Source organism: Euleptes europaea, chromosome 6 (assembly GCF_029931775.1).
Source record: "Euleptes europaea isolate rEulEur1 chromosome 6, rEulEur1.hap1, whole genome shotgun sequence".
In the NCBI taxonomy this organism is placed as follows: domain Eukaryota; kingdom Metazoa; phylum Chordata; class Lepidosauria; order Squamata; family Sphaerodactylidae; genus Euleptes; species Euleptes europaea.
In genome coordinates, this window is record NC_079317.1 from 43,331,752 (window position 1) to 43,340,048 (window position 8,297).

The window sequence follows — 8,297 nt, forward strand, 5'->3', positions numbered from 1 at the left end:
GGCTTTAAAATAAGCAGCTCCTTCAACTAAATTTGTGGGGGCGGGGACTGTCAGCCATTATAGCTGCTTTAAAACAGGCAAAATAATGGCTAGCCCCTGACAATAATTGGGCTGCTGAGTTCTGAACCAGTTGCAATTTCTGAGTTTCTTCAAGAGGAGCACAGTCTGGAGTGTGTTATTGTATAGTAATCCAAACACAAGGTTACAGAAGCCTGGGTTAGTGTGGTCAGGTCAACTGTGTCAAAGACAAAAGAGAGGTAGCAAACCACATGCAGCTGACAGAAGGCAACCTTGACTAGTACATCAACTTGTTTTCCAAGCAGCATGGCTGGGTCTATAAGCACCCCTCAGCTCTCAACCTTTTTCTGCAGATGCCACCTCCACTCCATTCACCACAAGGGGATCCAGTCCTCCAAAGCATCAGCCTTCCCAATCAGTATTCCATGTGCTATCAAGACAGCCACTGAGACTAGAGTTGTTGTGAGACTGGGTCATTATGTCTTTTTCTAAATATTCTGGTGCTTATAACCTTGACAAGATAAAATCATCTAGCACTGACATATGAAAATGGGCACTATTAGTTTGTGTTTGGTGACTTTCAAGGACAACCTTCCATAAAAAGGTGGCCAGCATTATTATAATTTGTGAAGATGTGTTTTCAACAACAGCACTTAAACACATGAAATTAAAAATAGTACAGAAATCTGCAATGTAAAATCCCCTTTCACACATTTCTGGCAATGCTATAAAATTTGTTAATTAAGGGTTACCTCTGGAGTGAGCAAATGTTTCAATTTTCATGCCACTTGAAGCCATTTTGCCAAAACTCCTAGGAGGTTTGCTAATTATTGCCAGTGCATTTAACTATTAAGAAGAAGAATGTCCTTTCACAGGCATGAAAAGGTGTCCCCTTTACCTGAGAATATTAGGGATAAATATAAAGGACTCATGATATTCAATCAGGTAAAGAAATAATGCAACATTTTTTCCATCTCCCAAATCATAATATTCATATTTAGTTTCTGATGCTTATTAAACTCAATACCTCCAAGGTATAAATATTGCTTTAAAAAGAAAGCCCATGGCAAGGGTATTTTTTGGCACATTTTCATTTGCATCATGATATATTCACTTATGTGATCACCTAGTTTGAATGCAAAACTGTTTTATATGCAGATTTAAGGTAATGAGCATTCAAGTTTAAAAAATGGCTCCGATATCCTGTAGCTTCTCAATAATAATATACTCTTACATTCCAACAGAGAAGGATGGATTATGGGTTTTTCAATTTGTCTCAGGCATATTAATTGCTGAGTAGGGTTCCACATAAAATATCTATGTACTGGAACAAACTGTTAATGTACCAGAATATGAACACTGACTTTCGTTTCTCGAAATTTAAAAGCAATTTTCATTTTCCCTAATATATTTGAATGATACTGAGGATTTTTTAAAAATTGGCTAATTAAGACGGTATAACCAGGGTTTTCTAAAAATCTTAATTAGCTTAAGTGCTAACAGTTCTTTGTATTTGCAAACAATACAACAACCTATTAGGGAAAGAAAAAAAATCAGAGTTTGGGAGAGCGGGAACAGTAGTTTTTAAGGAGCTAAGAAGCTCAACATTTGCCCCTGAATTTCTCATAATGAAAAAAGAAAAACCTCAACAAGTAAAATCATAATTGAGAGCTGTAGAAATGCTGTAGTTCTGAGAATTTACAAAATGAATTAACAGCTCTGTCTGTTGATCCCTGTGTTGAGTGACTAGATACTAAGATCAAATGGTGGAGTCGGAGCAATTCATTGAGATGGTTCATTGGGCTTTGTGGCCAGATGGTCACATTTTGCTAGTATCATGGGAGTAGGGATGCCAGCCTCCAGTTGGGACTTAGGGATCCTGCAAAATTACAGCTCATCTCTGAACTACTGAGATTAGTTGCCCTGGAGAAAATTGGGTGCTTTGGAGGACAAACTCTGTGGCATTTTCCCCACTGAGGTCCCTATCCTTTTTAGACTCCATCCCCAAATCTCCAGGAGTTTCCCAACCTGGAACTGGCAACCCTACATGGGAGCTGCTGCATCATGTTTCCTTTCTGCACTAGTGGTTAATGTGAAAAGCCCTAAACTTGTAGCTATACACCTGCATGGCTCCTTCTCACATATTATCCTCATCCTAAAGGCTTGAGAAAAATGGAACTTTATATGCCACACCAGCATAATGTAGAAACCAGGCCTTTACCTTACCGGGTAAAAACAGGGTACTAATATAGCTACTGCCCATAGGTACTGGATTGGACTGCCAACTGGGGGGGAAATCAGAGGCCTTTGCACTGTGTTTCATTTATTTGTATTCTATTTTGTATAAAGAAGAACTCTTTGAAAGTCTAATTGCATGAACCTGCTGCGGTGCAAGCTGCATTTTGTGTCACCAGAATCCCAGAAGGATAAAGCTCCACAAGACAGGATACATAGTGGTCCACCTTTATTCCAGCCTCACATGGTTCAGCAGCAGGAAATGTACATAAAGATAGTACTCCACATCAGGAGCTGGGATGCTGGAAGAGCATCATCATAGACTTTTGCTTTAGAGCTTGGCAAAAGAAGTGCTGATGCAACACTACATTACTGCATCGGCTTCCAAACTCAGACTTTTGATCCTGTGTATTGCCTTCCCAGTGCATCAGCTTGTAAGGTCATAATACCCTTAAACCCATGAAGTAAACATTACCAGTAGTGATAAAAATGGGGAATCTATCAAATGTATGTGAAAATTATTGATATAGATTGAGGAGGAGATTTTAGAGTTGGAGTTCCCAAATTTGACATAATGAGCCTCTCTCAACACAAGTGACAATTGTTTAGGACTCTTAGGACAGGGCAGACAGATGGCTGAGCAGTTGGTGCTTGTTGTATTCACAGGCCAAGAAAGAAGGCAGATCAAAGCAAAGAGGAGGGATCAGGATCACATAGACCTGCACTATTCTTTGAACTCCTTGAAACATTCCATTTACAGAAGCTAAACTTGTACAAAAAATAAGGCTAAACCACACTGCTCATAGTGTTATTGCTGCACCAAATTGAGACTGAGTTAGCATTTTGAGGAGTAAATGTTAAAAACAGATGCATATATAGGGTTCCCAGACCCACTGGGAGGAGGGGATCCCCTGCTTTGCACCTCCTCCCCTGGGCGGTGTTCAGCCAGCTGGTGGGGACACTTATGGGCAGTAAACTTAGGCCTAGTTCTCTTTCATTAGCAGCATGGCGACATCACTTCTGGCGTGCACTGGAAGTGATGTCATCATGTGGCTGATCACCACAGGGACACTGGTATTTGGGCAAATCTCTATGGTAAAAATGGCTTCTACCATAGAGTAAATACCAGAGAGTCCCCACAGTCATTGTCGGTAGTTGTGTTCTTATAATTTGTAGCTGGGTTCAAACACATGTAAAGGGACTGAACAGCTCTCCTGCACAGTGAAAACTGTTAGGGATTCTCTCCTCTAGCTTTTCAGTCCTGAACAGGTGGTTGGATGAGATGGCTGTTTTTAAGTCTACCATTTTGTAATTCGATACAGAATAAACTCTCTGAAATTACTCATTTGGAAAATTTCCTGGATAACAAAAATTAACCTCATATACAGGTAGATTAAGTCCAAACTAGTACAGCCTCCAGGCTCTCTGATATCCCCATTGTACTGCAGACTGCTCTTTCTGATTGCTATTCTTTTCCTTTTGTCCCCCCCCCCCGCAAATATACCAAACTTGAAGTAAAGATACCTCCGTTAGGTGCAGACCACATTACTACCATAAACCTGTGCAGAAGTAATCTTAGTTGCTGCAAACCATGTAAAATATAGTTGCCATGGTTCTCAATATCTCTGGAAACTGCTGCAAAGGCTTTCTATAGCCTCCAGGATCAGAAGTCTTAGGTCCTACTACAGCAGATTCTGGCATCCTTTGTTTTCCCTTTGGTAAATTTGAGAACGGGAGAGTAGGGGGTAGGAATCACAGCACCACTGGAGAGTCAAGAATGGATTAATTTTGAAATTGACTCAGATGCCAGGTGGATCTTTGTGCAATCAGAAATCTATTCAGGAGAATGGACTTCAGAAATCTGATGTCTGAGCTCTCCACATTTTAATTCTGCCTCATAACTAGGTATAAGATTACAGAACACATAAATACCCCATGAGTTGTGAAGGGTGCCTGCCCATTTGTTAAAACGCTCACTGACCAGGAAGTAGGGTTGCCATGTCACTCTTTGCCACCGGCAGGAGGTTTTTTGGGGCAGAGCCTGAGGAGGGCTGGGTTTGGGGAGGGACTTCAATGCCATGAGTCCAATTGCCAAAGTGTCCATTTTCTCCAGGTGAACTGATCTCTGTCTGCTGGAGATCAGTAGTAATAGCGGGAAATCTTCAGCCACTACCTGGAGGTTGGCAACCCTACCAGGATGTATGACCAAGCTTCCAATTTTGTGTGTGTTTTTTAATGGAAATCTGACAACAGCTGCACAATTGATATAATATTTTCTTTTCTATCTGAAAGGCTATATTAGAGTACAAAATGTAGGGAAGATGCTAGTATGAGATCTGCCCATCACAGCTTGCAAGGAATTTATTGCTCTTCCTTTGTTAAAGCCATTGTTTCAAGGGGCTTTACTCTCACTGTAAAACACTCCTCTGTCCCACATTACTAAACTTCAGTGTCTCTATGAAAGACCAGCAGCAAAGTCTGGTGCCTTCCCTTTTGAAAACCAAACAGAAAGAGAAAATATTTGAGTTTGCATGCCACAGCTGCAGGCAGTGAATTATCACACCAGGGAAGAGTGGAAATACCACCCACATAATCCAACAGGAGGCCTGATTCATTTTGTGTCTGAAGCGACTGCGGCAGTTCTACAAATCTAAAATGTCTTTCCCTGTGCAATTTTTTCCAAGGTAAAAAGTAAGGCATATCATTGTTAATACTTTAAAGCAAACTTTCAGTCCTTTCTGCACCCCCAGCAACCTTCATTAGTTTTCTACTATATTGCAATTGCTGATGTGACACAACATGGAAATGTGTGGAAATAAATGTGAAATGCATAGAAAGTGGCAGTCATACAAGCTTTTTCATAATACAGATAGTCTCCGTTGCAATAGCAATAAATAATTTTGATTCACTTTTATTTTTACTTTACTTTGTAATATATTCGCAGTTGGTATTATGTTGTGTAAAACAGATAATCCAAGCATTGTGTTTCAATAATTCTTCACATTGGGGATCTTATTATCAGTTGTTGTATTATTTCTTCTTAATTGGAGTATCTTTTAGACATGCTGAAAAAAAGAGAAAAAAATCCTCACTGTATTTCTAATTATTATAGAGTTATCCAGCAAATTCTGTTGTATATTAGCTTAATTCAAATATTTCCTCAAATTTGTAATATACAACAAAGACAATTAGGGCCAAACTAGACATAATGGTACCTGTTCTATGGGTTTAAAAGTTGATCTAATCAAATTATCTAACCTGACTTTTTCTCCAAGGAAAAAGTCATCTTCTTTTTTTGTGTTGGCAAAAATTTTATACTCACAACAGCTGGTGAGACAGATTAGGCTGGAAAGACAGACTGGCCAAAAAATATCCAGTGAACTTCCTGGCTGACTGTGGATGTGAATCTGTGTGTCCCTAGTTCTAGTCCAACACATTATCACTATCATATTGGTAGAAAGAACAATTGGGAGTCCAGTTCTAACAAGGGATGCTTGAGCACCCAGCGGATCCATTCTCACCAGTTACAAACAGGGAACCGATTTTTTTTTTTTTTTTGCTTATCTGCTCATTGACACATTCACAGTTGTTAAGAAGGTTGTTTCAGCTTCTCCTTAACTGTACAGTACAATGTTATAGGTTTTTTAAGTCAGTGAATTCTCCTACAGTGAATTCTCCTACAGTTTCACTTCCCTCCATCCTTGCTATTGCTGCTCCGTTCAGCAGCCAATTGTTTCAACAGAGAATTAAACTGGTGATACATAAAACAAATAGATCATAAATAAAAACTATGTCGAAAAAAAATCTTTAACAGTATGGTGTTCTGCTACATAGTCCTTAAAGATGTTAATGACTGCCAATCTATTTGGAACAGCAGCATTTTCACATGTGTACAGTTTTGCAAAACCATAATGCAAACCTTATTGAGCCTGTCTGTGCCAAACCAAACGGACTTGGGTAAAATTAATGTAAAATCATTTATTATAGGTGGTTTTTTTCTTTCAAAATTCTGATTTCCATCTAATGACATCTGAGTTGTGTATATACTTGTCCTCCCTTGTATCCTCCCAAAAGGCCTGTGAGGTAAGTTACAAAGGGAAATAGCTTGGGAAACCCTGTTAGGATGGAAAGCTGGATTAGGGATACCAGAAATTTCTCAGAATGCCAGTTTGGTGGATGAATATGACATTCATAGTCAGACTGTGAACTGATCGGGGATATATTCAGATTGCATCAAGCAACTTGAACAGCTGCCAAACACTATGGGGTATTCTTCATGGAGATTTGCTGCTGTTTCAACGCTGATTTGCGTCGGAGTCAAATTTTGGTTATTCACTGGAGATCCATATTTTCCCCCACTGAGCAAAATAAGCCGCATTAAAAGAGAGGCAATCCAATCCACTTTTGAGACGATCTTTCCTGTGTATGCGTGTTTTGTTGCTCGGATGCCCATGAAAAAATGTTTGCTTCGCTCCCCGGGACGTCTCCTTTCTCCTCCCCCAAGAACGGTGATTGGCTGGGGGAGTTTCGCGCTCGGACAAGAATACCGCCCCTTTTGCTGCCTGCCTACCTAGAATCCTGGCACTTCTCTCCCTCCGTCCCCGCACGCCTTCCCCGCCCCTCTCCCGGGATGGGCCTTGGAGCTGGGCCCGCACCTCCAAGCCCAGGGGGACATTGGACGGACGTCTCCAGGGGGAGACCAGCGGGGCCACGCCATGTGCTCCTCGCGCGCTGGGGGTGGTGGTGGTGGCAGCTCAGTCTAGGGCAACTGGACCCATGGGGGGGATGTTCAAGGGAAGGGGCTGTTGGCCCCTCTACCCCAGCGGGGAGGGGGGATTTTTGAGAATTCGGATGGGAAAAATGTGCATCCTGAGAGCGGAAAACCCAAGGCAAAACTCCCTCCCATCACTCTTCTGAGGAGTGGCGGCCAGCCTGCTCTTATCTCCCTCCTCTCTCTTGATGCACTGTGGCCAGATCATGGCCGGCGGCAATCCAGGGGCCTTCTTTCCTCCCCCCCCCCCCCCGGCCATGCACACTGGCTGGATCGGGGCTGGCGTGCAAGCTAGGAGCCCTCCTGTCTCTCATGATGCAATGTGGCCGGATCATGGCCGGCGCGCAATCCAGGGGCCTTCTTTCCTCTCCCCCCCCCCGCCATGCACACTGGCTGGATCAGGGCTGGCACGCAAGCTAGGAGCCCTCCTGTCTCTCATGATTCAATGTGGCCGGATCATGGCTGGCGCGCAATCCAGGGGCCTTCTTTCCTCTCCCCCCCCCACCATTCCCACTTTCAGCTAAACACTTCTCTGGGCACATGGATTCCCTGCCCCCCCAATCCTGTCTATCATTAAAGGGCAATGGGTTCCACACCTATAGAAAATAGAGGGAAGCTTTGAGGAAAGCGCTGCCTTGCCCCCCCCCTAATTTGGAATCTGACTGTTGCAAAAGCAGAACAGAGCGAGGGTGGAAGAAAAATGGAGGAGACCAGAGGGACTGGTGCTTGTTTTTTGCGCTGGGGCTGGTGAACCGCACGAGGTAATCTGCTGGGCGGAGTTGGGGCGGAGCTGGGGGCAGGCATAAACAAGGAGCCTTTTGGAAGGGGAGGCCTCCTGCAAAAGGGACAGACCAAGCCGTTGTCAAATACAGCGTACTTTGTTCCCATGAAAAACCAAAACCACAGATAATTGACTGGGATAAATCGCGGCCATGAAAAAAACATTTCAATTGTGGTTTTTTTTAGTTCGTGGCAAAACAGAAGCAAAATCTACCGTGAAAAATGCCCCTATATTTGCAGCTGCCTGTTGGTCAGTAGCCTATTTATAGCTGATCAGGGGATCATCTGGGAGTTGGGTTCTTATGCATCCTGCCCCCTCAGCAAAATAGCTACACAGTGAAGTTGCAAAAGTTCCCTCCCCTCCAAGCTGGTCGGGGCAGAAGTAATTCTTTTAATCTCTGCATTGCAAAAGGGAAAAGAAAAGGAACTTGTTTCTCTCTTTATCTCTGCAGCCCAAGCTGATAGTTTGCAATGGGAGTTCGGTTGAGCTTCT